Here is a 13185-nt window from a genome sequence, read left to right on the forward strand (position 1 = left end):
GAGCTCTGAACAGGCTCTTTCTACTCCTGTCTACTCCATTTCACCCCTGAAGAGCATCCACACACTGACAGGGTGTTACAGGCTCCATCTCCCCAACAGGATGTAAAACAAAAGTCTAAACGCATCGTGATTGCTTAAAATTCTTTCCAGATTAATGATAGCCCCGAAGAGCTGGCCATATTCCAACTCCAATAATTACATCCCATCTTCTTAATTCTCCCTGTATAGCCCAGGTGGGTACAAAGGGCTGCATGACTGTGCCACACGAAACACCTCTATACGAACAGGTCAAGTCATCCGATTGTAAATGAATCTACTTTGTAAAGCATTCGAGATATCTCATCTAATATTACAAAGCAGTTTCTTTTAGGCTCTCCTGTTCTGAAGTCCAATACCCCAGTCAGGTTAGCAAACAGCTAAAAAAAACAGTGTCCTTCTACAAGAATTTACTTTTCTTTTAATGTAAGTAAAAATTATAAATAACTGCAGAAATAACTACTAGGAATAACTGAAATGTATTATTGACACTGAAAAGGTAAAAGAAAACATGCAGATGTCTTTGAAACGTAAATCTGGGAAAACTTTAGGCAAAGGCAGTTATTTTCCAATTCTCAGCTAATCTTATTTGAAAACATATCATCAGAGCTAAACGTTAAAGATACTCAATTTACACAAAACCTGAAGATGGAACTGTATATTTCACCACGAGGTTTTCTTCCTCCATACAAAACAAATTCCACTTAAACTAATTGCATAACAATAATTGTGACAAGCTGGAAGCCCAAGATATCCCCTAAAAGCCTTCTACATTAAAAGGTTTGCACTAGAAAAGAAAAACAAAAGCATTCAACTGGCCCTAGTGTAGAATTACAAAATACCATGCAAATCAAATTTACTCACAAAACCAACAGAAATCTTGGACTTGGAACAACTGCAAGCTCCGGCATGAAGAAAATGTATTGTACAGTAGCAGCTCCATAAATTAGAAACATTTTAGAGTAGTCTTAGATTTTGTTCTGCATTTTAAATGGGGTTTTACAAAAAAAGTTGGCAAGACAGCATGTAGTTCAATTTATACAATACTTAAATTTGTGTTTGATCTATGTTTTGGTGAATGAAGAAATCAGTAAGTACTGCAAGACCAGCAGGATCAGCCGGCCACATTCCTTGAAGCTGGTGTTCTCTCCCGCTTTGTGACTGCATTTCCCTCGATTAGACAAACACAAAGCTGTTTTTAACCTCGGGACAGTTTCTACAGGAATCCTTTTATGACAACCATAAAGATATTACAAAACATGACGAAATGTGAGACCGAAGAAGACAAATTTCCCAGGAGAAAATTCTTTTGAGCAGGAAAAAAAATTCTGACTAATAAATGCATCATAATTTCTTAACTTGAGAAACCTGAAAACTTTCATATGTTTATCTTGATTTTATGTGCAAATCTGGGATATTCTTGACCTTAATGTCATTCAAGATGGAATTACAAGTTCATTCATATAAGGCAACATTTGGTTTCATAAGCTAATAAAATGTTCTCTGTTACTGAAATGTTTTTAAGAAATGAGTTAGTGTGTCTGCAAGAAAGCAGGAACATTATTTAGGGTTTCTTTAAACTAGGATGTATTAATATCTGCTATTACATGTTTTTCTCAAATTAACCATTAAGTGCAAGAAACATCGGAATCGCGCGCCCAAAAAAGTAACTTAGTTTTCATTTCTGGACAGTAACTCCTAAATATCATCTCTATCCTGCAAACGTTAATTCATGTGGTACATTTATTCCCTTTGCCCCACTAAAAATCACTCAAAAGCATTTAAAGTCTTTGACAGTTTAAAAAGAGGGTGAGAATAAATACAAAGAAATGCAACAATATTTGGTGTATATAATCCAGCTAAGACCATTTTTCATTTAAGTATGATACTTGCTGCAATCCTCACATTGCAGGAAAATCCTGACTTAGTCTCCAAAAAAAAAAAAGAAAACCAGTTTAAAAAAAAAAAAAAAATTTAGGCTTACCATCAGGACAAAAAGCTGCCATTTAAAAGAAACATTATTTTATTACACATCCAGAGTGTGGCCAGGCACCTGTCTTTAAAAGAGCCTGCTGCTAGGGAAGACTGCTGCGAGCCCAAAGAAAAAGTCACACTCAGGAAAGTTATTTCAATGGTTTCAACATACATGATTTACCATCAAGAGGCACTGCCAGCCACCCACAGCATTTCCTCACATGCTGCTGCCTACACCCCCCTTCCGTGCCTTACAGCTCCGTATGACTAGAATGAACCTAATCCTGGAGGGATTACAAAGGAATGTTCTTTCCGAAGCACGGACAGCTAGAGAAGCTCTGCAGAGAAGGGTTGTCTTCCTTTGAAATGTCAGCAACTGGCCAAGTCTGGTAGAAAACACAGCAGCGGGGTTAGAGAACAGTCGTTCCTAAATGATTAGCTGTCATTAGGACAATAAGGATTAAATGTGGGGTTGGAAAAGACTTCTCTTTCAAACGGAAAACGAGTAAGAATATCTGAAGAGGAGAAGGGTGGAGATCTTTCTGCTGCATAGCAGGACTTCGCCCACCTACATCTTCTCCTTACGTTCCTCACGAGGCTTCCAACCCGGGATAACACAGCCCAAGGTGCAGCACCAGGCTCAGCTGGTCGCCTTGTTTCCTGAGGAAGGAAACTCTCTGGTCTGCATTCATATGACCTTATGAGACGAAAAATACCTGGATGCAATGTAATGATCTGTTGTATTCAAAAAATTAGATTATGTGATCTAACTCCCTCGAAACAGTGAAACTAAGGGAGCAGGGGAAAGAAAACTACTTACTGTCATCCCCGCTATGTTAATTCTTTTACTAGTGCTGAACCCTTGCTGTCACTGCAGATTTCCAAACATGAATTCCAGCAAGTTCTAGGGAACGTCAATTCATGTCAACTCATATCAATTTAAGACAATCGATGCTATGAAATATTCAAGCATATTTTTAACTTTTCATTGTAAATAAGTGTAGCAATGTGAACTAAGGAGACAGGTCAGCGGATAATGATACTTCAAGTTTTTCCTATAGAAAACTAAGAGAAACAGACGGGCTCAACCTGGTAATGTCTAAAGCTCTCACTTTCATGAAAAGTCTGTATGTTGACATTAAAATATATACTAGTGTTATATAAAACAATGTTATATTTGCCAAGATTATCCAGTCATACAAATCTGAGGATGAAAGTCACAGCTTGAACAGTAAAAACAGTTGAACACAGTGACACCTTGAAAATCAGAAGGTGAATTACTCTCTATATTAAAAATCTAATTTAACTACATCTAGAGAGCTATGCAAAAATGTAAACAGACACTTCACATACAGGTCTCTTGAATAAAAGAAAGGGATGAATTTACACAGGTGAATGTATTTCCATTTAAAGGCCAAGGAATTCAACAATGAGCCAAGCAGGGGCCTGAATCACGTTTGGAACGAGTCCCCGTGCAAAATCACAATAATAGTCAAAACACAGATGTATTAACTGGCAAACTGGTACAGCTCAGCTAGCACTAGTGGTTTGCGTTAATACAGTTTTTGGCTATAGTCATTCAGATAAATTGTTTAGAAATTTTAATGAAAAAAAATTCCTTTACAATTTATACAACTATGCAAAGCACCAGAAAACGTACAAATTAGTATCATATCTGAAACATCCAAGTGTTAGACTAAAGAAATGCACCTGTTTTAACTGACCTTGACCTAAGAGAGTCCCCAACTGCTACACTAACAAAAGCACAGAGCAGCAAATGAGGGAAAAAACCCACATTCAGCCCTACAGAGACTGGATTTCCCAGATCAGCAGAACACAGAGCAACAGAATTGACACTTTCAGTGCCATTCATCTGAAAGATGAGGAAAGGAGAGGGAAAAAAATTACACACGCACACATCGGATGGTGATGGTAACTCTCCAAAACCTTTTTTTCATCCTTTTAATACAGGCTACTGTATCCCTAACACAATCAAAACAATAAAGACAGTAAAATTTGCTCTTAGCTTCATCAACTGTGGATCTTCTCAAGTCAATAGAAAGTGAAACCCACACTAAGTGACGCAGATCAACACTGTACATCTGTAAAGCCCCAACCCAGTCAGAAAGTGAACAGGGAAAAAAGGTGGAGGAATAAAAGATTTTCCATTGTTTTAATTTTATGGGGTGTTAAGGCAACTTTGAAATTCAGTTTAAGAATTATTTCACCCCATCAAAAATTCTTGAAGGAAATCTACTTAGGAATTGTAGAGCACATCACAACTGATTTTAAACTGACTCAAGCCACCAACACTCAAGGAGGTGAATCAGTGAATTCTGAAATTCCCCAAAATTTCCAACTTCCCCAAAAGTAGATCAAGAGTAATTCATGACATCTAGTACAGACACCAGCAGAAAATAATGACCTTGCACTTTTACTTATAATATACACTGGTAGCACACACACTCAGGGTGCAATGATGTCTAAACTAATACTATACTGGGGAGTTGCCATCCCTGGAGATATTTAAAAGACACGTAGATGTGGTGCTGAGGGACATGGCTTAGTGGTGGTTTTGGCAGTGTTCGGTTGATGGTTGGACTTGATAATCTTAAAGGTCCCTTCCAACCCAGGTTATTCTATGATTTTTTCTTTTTTAAGATGAAAGTATACACTCACTCCAAAACTTTCCATTAAAAATATGAAAACTGACAGCTCTTACCTTAAAAAAAAAAAAAAAAAGAAGAAAAAAAAAAGGGGTGGGCAACCCCAGAAAACTCACAAGCCAAAGTATTTTATCAAGGTAGAATCACACAACTGGCTTTGTTCATTCTTTTTGTCCCATTCAGAGACAAAAATCACTACTTAACAATCTCAAACCCACCTATCTAACAGTGAATACATGTATGAACACAATCTTAGGCCCCGCAAAATATCCCAATCTACCTTTGAAACAAACACACAAAAACCTGCACACAGCAACTTAAAATACAGCATTAAATACCAATTCCCTACATCCCTTAACTGACAAGAAGATCTACAATGCCTTTTACAGCAACGAGATGTAATTATTCTCAGCAAGGGAAATAGATCCTAATACATGAGCAACAGGAGAGGAACCCCGATGGTGAACTACACACACTTAAAATATTTATGTACAAGATGGCATTGAAATTTCCAGCCGGCCACCCCTGCCTGGCCTTCTGCTCAAGGTTGGTGTGTCCCAGGGGCAGGACTTGGCATTTGCCTTTGTTGACCTTCACGAGGTTCCTGCCAGCCCATATCACCAATCTGCCAAGGTCTCTCTGAACATGGCCCTGCCTCCAGCCTATCAACTACTCTCCCCCAATTTGGTGCCCTTCATCAATTTGCTGAGAGCAGGCTCCATCCCATCATGCTGGTTGTTATTAAAGTCACTAAACAGTACCGATCCAGTATTGACCTCTGAGGGATGCCGAGCTGCCAGCTGGACTTCGCACTGCTCTCCACCACTTCCAGCTGGGAAGTCCAGCCAACTTTCCACCCACTTATCAGTCCATATGTCCCCGTTGTGACTATAGAGGTACTACAGGAGACTGTGTAAAAGGCCTCGCGAAAGTCAACACATACACCATACACTGCTGTCACCTTGCCCACACTGCCAGCTTGCCCAGAAGGCAATCAGGCACAATTTGCCCCTTGTAAATCCATGCTGGCTACTCCCAATTACCTTCTGGCCCCTTCAAGGAATGGCTTCTTGGAAAAGAAACCTTAGAAATGGCTTATAGGAGGTTTTGCTCCATAATCTTCCCAGGAACTAAGGTAAAGCTAACGAATCTGCTCTTCCCCAGATCCTCCTTTCAGCCATCTTTGAAAATGGGTATGGCATTTGCCTTCTTCCAGTCATCAGGAACCTCTCCTGATTGCCACGACTTTCAAAGAGGACAGAGAGTAAACTATCTTACCACACCTCTGCAGTCTCAATAAGCTCATACCTCTGCAACGGCTGGTCCTCCTGTTTTTTTTCCCCAGCTACAAGGGCTTATGTACAGGCACCTGTGACATATCCCCAGTTATTCTGGAGAGAGCCTCTTCCAGGACCCTGTCCCCCAGATACTTCTTCATTAGACCCTTTGCTTCAGGTTACAGTAACTCTCCCTTAGCAGAGCTATTTTACGGCCTTCCTCACTAGGTGCTTGTACCCCACCTTGGCAGATGGGTCCCATCCCTCCTCAGCAGTCCTTGTTTCAACGAGGCTTTCATGGTTTTAAGATCTGAAGCCCTGTCAGCCACATCAGCTGCACAGCCAGGTGCTGACCTGCTGGATGTGGCCACTCCTGCCCAAGCCCTTCACCTTCACAGGAAGGGCTAAGGACACCCCCAAGGACCCCCTGATCTTCTCACTTGTCCCCAGGGTTCTGCCATCACTCTTTACACTTTCATGGTCACCTTTGGTAGCATTCTAGGTACCCACATGGGGTAGAATTCCCCATGTTGCTCAACATGAGCCAGTAACGTGCACTCACAGCCCAGAAAGCCCCCGTCATCCTGGGCTGCGTCCCCCGCAGTGTGGCCAGCAGGGCGAGGGAGGGGATTGTGCCCCTCTGCTGCGCTTTGCTCTGGGGAGAACCCCCCTGCAATGCTGCCTCCAGCTCCGAGGCCTCAGCACAGGAGAGACATGGAGCTGGTAGAGTGGGGCCAGAGGAGGCCCCAAAGATGCTGGGAGGGCTGGAGCCCTGTTGGGAAGACAGGCTGGGACAGTTGGGGGGGTCAGCGTGGAGAAGAGTCGGCTCCGGGGAGACCTCAGAGCCCCTTCCAGTCACTAAAGGGTCTACAGGAGAGCTGGGGAGGGACTCTTGATCAGGGAGGGATATGACAGGATGAGGGGGAACGGTTTTAAACTAAAAGAGGAGCAATTCAGACTAGATATAAGGAAAACATTTTTTACACTAAGGGTGGTGAGACACTGGCCTAGGTTGCCCAGAGAGGTGGGAGATGCCCCATCCCTGGAAACATTCCAGGTCAGGTTGGACGGGGCTCTGAGAAACCCGATCTAGCTGAAGATGTCCCTGCTCATTGCAGGGGAGGTTGGACTAGATGGCCTTTAAAGGTCCCTTCCAACCCAAACTATTCCATGATTCTACGTTGGATGAGCCTTTGTAGTTGTTCTGCAGTATCCTGGATCTAACTCCCCAGCAAACAACAAACCTCCCAAGATCTCAAGTCAGCTTAGCGCATGGATGCTTCTGTTTCCTGTAGGAAGGAGTCTCCAGTGACCATCACCTGCCCCTGTTGGTATGTAGTCTGTTCACTTCCCTCCACAGCTCCTCTGCTTGGTGGCAACTTTATCAGAGGGGTACCCAGAAGATGATCGCTGAAGAAGCCGCCTGAAACATGCTACACCAACAGCTATGTCATGTGGCAAACTCTGCTTGTCTTGCCAATGCTAAGGGAAACCTCACTGGAAGCACAGGCATGTGTAGGCAAAAGGTGCAGCATTCCAGAAGAAACACCTTAACGCTTCAAAGGTACAACAGCTAACGTTTACTAGACAGATAGTTACATTTGATATGGTCATAGTCAAATTAAAATGTTTTTTGTAATTCCAGCTGCCACTACAAAATCAAAAGGGGAGCAATCCTGAAATACTTGGAGGGAGGGGGCCAAAATATTTTCCCCTACTTGTAGGAAAACAGGATTTCTTTAGAAATGCCAATGTTCTTGTCTGGCGGTTTAATTCACCACTTTGTCTGGATGCCTCATCCCACTTTTCCCAGTAACATGAAAAATTCATCATAATGAATCAATATCATACAATTGTACAAGTACTTTTACCTGTTTGTTGTTTTTGTTTTTTTTTTTTTTTTTAATTTAAGGACAGGTGTGTCACTACCAAAGGCACAACTGAATTCAAAAGTACTTCAGCTAACATAAATCATCACCGTAGCCCTGTTCAGGCCAGCAGTTGGCAATAAATGCTGAGATAACATAGCACACTAGCAGCTGCATGCCTAATTAGGTACTTCAGGAACACCCGTACATGCAGGGACAGACTGCATTAATATTCCCTTTCCACGTCCAGCAGAGACAAAGATAAAATACCTGGAGCAATAAATAATCCACAGAAATTATTCATCATGACGAGACTCTCAAACGCTACATGTAATAGCCTCCTCTTCGTGTTTTTCTGTTTACACTAAACAGAACTACCGCTACCAAAGCGTTTTAAATGATATGCATGAAATTGAGTGTCTGAAGGATAAATTATTTTACAGAAAAGCACTGATTTCTAAAGTTATCTATACACAGACTTCAGAAGCCATAGCAGCAGCCGGAGCCCAACAACCCAGGATATTAAAATTAGAAATGCACCTCTAATAAGAAGGGGTCTCCTGTTAGCTCCTCTCCACCAGGTAAGCACACATGTGGTTCTTCAAAGAAAAGAGCGAGCAATGCGCCACTTCAAAGAGGCAACTTAAAACACAACATACAACGGAGGCAGAATGATCCAAAGCAACTTTCATCAGAAAGTACCCCCAGCTTTAAAATCAGAGACTTCTGTAGGTTGGGGAGTTCACATAATTACACAAAAGACCGGCTTTCCCTTTCCCAAGCCAAACTCCTCTGAACACAGAAATTCTGTCAGCTTAAGGCAATGCAGTGGCCTCACCTGGAATACAGTAACAGAACCTTTTTGCTGCCTATAGCATCTAAAAAAAGTCACCGTCAGCTTTGTGATTCAACACAGGTATCTGACAGACAACTGGAAAGCTCACTAAGCTTCAGGTTTATATAATGTTCAGACATGGCATTAGCAGGGAAAAAAGAAGAAGTATCAGAAGATAATGACCCTTCTTTCCCTCGCCACCCAGCTAAAGGTAAGCTGAAGCAAGTTCACGGCTGTTACACTTTGAAAGCTACATCTACTGCAGAATAGAAACCCCAAACCAGTCCAGCAGAAGCAGGTTAAGTGGCCTTACAGTGTGACTTCTGGACTCTTAAACAACTGCAATCATACCAGCATTAGTTTTTGGATAAGGCTTTGTGCTACTGATGGAAACAGCAGTGTGGTCCTCTTTCCTCTCCTCAACAGGGTATTTCCCGGCCCCTTTGGCCAACCCCAATAGTTACTCAGCTGCAAAGTCATCAGGCTATCTGCTTTTCAAATAAAGAATTGTCACTTGAAAATCCGTACAGCACTGGTTGGGGTTTGTGACTTTTTTTTCAGGTTTAGGGTGTTCCTTTTATTGATAACACATATGAAGATCATAAAAGACCAATCCAGTGATGAACTTCAAAAAAAAAGGAAATGTATTCAACACTCCTACGTACAAAAGTTTGAGAAAGTAGCATTAGTGACTGTGTACAGTTCATTTTAATCTTTTCTAGCTGTAGCACATTTCCTGGCACAAATTCTACTTGCCCACCATGCCTACATTGAGCATTGAACAACACTACTGATATTTTACTTACACATCAAAATAATCACCTAGGACAAAGCATGCAAACTTGATTCTACAGCAAAGCTGTTACCACAACGGTCTGCTTTTTTGTGCCAACACGTCCATTCACTATTGCTATTGTTCTAGCATCACAAATAAAGTATTTTTTAAAATCTGTAAATCTAATACAAATTTAATTTCTACTTTGACAGACAGCTATAAATACATCACAAAAACCAAAGCAGGTACTTGGAAAGCAGTGAGGTTCAGAGTGAGATAAGCACGGTGCATGTCCCAAGTGTCCCAGGAGGGCCTGTACACCTGGTACAAATCTGCTGGTTCCTCTGATCGTGGTCCAAGCTGGCTGAACCTCCAACAGCTCTGATCGGGGAGCTTCACGTCCGAGGTAACAGACCTGCCAGCTCTGAGAACAGAGCAAAGAACCTCATATATCTGTATCCATCCAGATAGCCGTGCTCAACTGTCTTGGGAAAGCGCAGACAAACCCATTTTAAGTATTCTCTACTAGCTAGTGGGAAGTTTTTCTTATCCAAGTAGGCTAATGGGACATTTCCTCCCTGAATCCACCTGGAAAAGAGCAGAGGTACAGAGATCCCCACAAGGAAGCAGTTCAAAAGCTCTTGAGGCAAAATAAGGCATAAAGTTCCTCTTTCAGCACCCATAGGCAAGGTAAAGTTTCACCTTAAGCAGAACATGTAAAAGAAGCAACTCCTTTATTATAAGTCTTTCTACTGTCAGACCACCTGGAAGACCTCAGCAACCAAAGATATCTCACCAGGGAGGGTACTGTCTCTAATCACTTTCTGACTAGTTGGATTCAATTTAAACATCCCTGTATTACAGTCAAACCAAGGCTGCCTCTCTTAAAACTAGACCTCACACCTTTGCTCTCGCACAAATGCGACCCAAAGTAAGAAGTTGTAAGGAAGTAGAAACTCACTTCTGTTTCATTTAAGTCCATACTCTCCACTGCCACAGCGTACTTTAGCTTCCTTTTCACTAGATGCTATGTTACAGCAAATAATAGCCTTTATGTTTGGTTTTAAAAATAACAAACTCTTTTGTTCAATGATTTTATATCACCTGCATGGAACAGATCTCATCCTAGAAAGGTGACTACTTTATATGCACATTGTTACCTTCCAGATTTATCTGATAAGGAATAAGCAGTTCACCAGCATTTTTATCAAGGAGCACAAGCCTGGATCCCTCAGTGCATACGCTTCCTATTCCATGTCGGGTTTGGACAATATCAGCACTACTACTGCTGCTTTTCCTGCTGAAGACTTTGCACCACCTATTAAATAAACTCTAGTATAAGTTACTGTATTGTGTTGAGCATTTAGTAGCACTGTTCAAACACAGGTTTTCTGCTTAGATTTTGGGTTACCTTTGTCTGTTCTCCAGCTAAACTTGCTGTCTCGTACACTAGCACAAGACCATCATCCATGCCCTTCTGCACGGAGATACACATGTGCAATTTTTTTCCCTGGTCTTGTAGAAAGATGTTCATCAACATTCATATCAGATCATTATGTTGGCTCTTCTTTCCAAATGATATCTTAAACACATAAGTCTAGTCAAAGATTTTGCCTGCAAGGACTGAGGGGAAAAAGTAAAAGGGTTTAGTACTGCAGTCTTTTCCCAAGAAGCCATCACTGGGCTGCCTCCCCTGTTGCCTCTGAGAATGTCTTGCTGCTAGCATTGTCACAGCACACCTTCTATCACTCTTCATGTCCCCGACCAGCTGTACATGCAGCTGATATTGTCCTTTAGCAGCCAAGCAAAGCTTTAATACTCCTGCCCATCGCTGTCACTTGTATGCTGCTGTCCTTTAGCTCCTTGCTTAGCCTTGTGGGGCTTCTGCTGACATTCCTGATCCTCCCACACAACAGCGTGGTTTGGTCCTTAGCTCTCTGGAAGTCTTCCTTTGAAAAGCTAAGCTAAAACCATCAATCCAGGCATATTTCCCCTTCCTGGCTGCTTCCCAGGAGGATTCTGCCCACCACCAAGCTGAATTCTACTCTCATGACAGCCTGTCTCCAGGTCCTGAAGTCAATTTGTGGTCATAGAAGCCCAAGCTGCCACTACTCTGATCAGGACTCCTAACAGTAAGTTATGAATACCAGCCTTCCTCCCACAGCAAGTATGGACAATTTGCAGTTCTTATACCACAAGCATCTCAACGCAGTGTGAATGTGGCCTCCCAGCCAAGACGTTTAACAAGAGCGTACTAATACGATCATTGCTGGGTAGGCCAAGTTCCCGTCAGCTGTGAAAGCACACAAGCCAGAAGAACAAACTCAAACCACCCTCGCGAGGTCACCCACAGCCTAAACTTTTGCCCACAATGAAGCTCTATGACCCACCACGAGAAGCCAGTGACATTTCCTGCTTGTGAATCAACTGGAGGTCTGCCTGATCTCAGCAGATGTGTGAAAGATATCTTTACAACTCTTAAAGCACAAATATTTGTAAGATCAAGAAACTCTTTGGTTGCTGAGTCAAGAAATTCAGCTCCTCTCCCTGTAGGGCACTGTTCTTGCAGCTCCTTGGCAAGTCATCCCTCACTTTCTCTACTCACCTCAGTGTACTTATCCAGTTCTCTGGCAAGTATTACAGAAAAAAAAAAAAAGCGGACTTTATTGAAGCTTGATTTTAATATACACACTCTTCGTATTATCTCCTCTTTAGTCTTAATCATAAAATAGTCAGCTCTTCTGAATATAGCTTCATAAGTTCCTGCAGAATGGTATTAATTGACAATCCAAACATCCTGTAACGTATCAGAGCTCTTCTCTCCTCTATAAATCCCTTACTGTAACATGTATCACTGTGTTCAAACAGTAGTTTTCCTCAAGCAAATAAAAGCTACAATATCCGCCCCATCCCTTTTATAGCCAAGCACACAGTAATCCCTTGTTGATTCAGCTACTACGGAACATTTTACCGCCCTGAGGAGTCTTGCTACATCTTTCTATTCCTATTCTGCTACACAGAGGATTTACAGTAACTCACCAACTGTGTCCGATTCAGCATCTTGATGCTGCAATTAGAAATATGCTTTTCCTGCCACTAAAACTAATCATCTTGGGCAGCTTTGCTATGATTTGTCCTTTGGAATGTTTACTCTTTAAATATCCACTTATTCTCAACTAAGATAAACTACACTAAAGGAAAATTCTCTTGAATGTAAACAGAGGTATTAAAGCAGAAAACATTTCAACCAATTTGCAGAAAACCTGCTTATAACTTAAATCACTATATAGCAAACTATATAACAAAGATTCTCCTAAATCCAGGAATCAAAGTTATGCATGGCATCTTTGTGTCATTTTCTGCCTTTCCTGCTGGCATTCATCTACAATTGTTTTACTGAAAATTATGTGTGGAAACTAGTGTCTGGATCATCCTCTTGCCCCCCCCCTCAAGCAGCTCTCTGAAATGGAAAGAGGATCTTCTATGTGTCTATCCCAGAGGAATTAGAAAAACCTAGAAGAGAGGCAGAGCTAGAAGTGGGGCAGAGCTAGAAAGCCCCATCCTTGACATACAGTACAGCTGTTTCTAACCACAGCTACAGGTCTTCCTCAGCATCGTTCTTCCAGACGCAGGAGAAGCTTATTCTCATTTAGACCCAGAGGTAACTAAACCAGAGAAACCTCCTACATAAGAAACAAGTGGCAGCATGCTTACAAGCCTGAATTTCTCTCAACCTTTTTACTACGAAACAGGT

At 41.7% G+C, this 13185-nt stretch overlaps 1 protein-coding gene across 1 annotated transcript in view; it reads right to left on the reverse strand.

Moving 5' to 3' along the window:
- The window catches only part of FCHSD2 (FCH and double SH3 domains 2), a gene marked incomplete at both ends in the record, with an annotated part of 178717 nt that overhangs the window by 146758 nt on the left and 18774 nt on the right, over positions 1 to 13185 (reverse strand). The window lies entirely within an intron of this gene.

The sequence above is a fragment of the Vanellus vanellus genome (genome assembly GCF_965231255.1).
Source record: "Vanellus vanellus genome assembly, chromosome: 1".
NCBI classification, from domain to species: Eukaryota; Metazoa; Chordata; class Aves; order Charadriiformes; family Charadriidae; genus Vanellus; species Vanellus vanellus.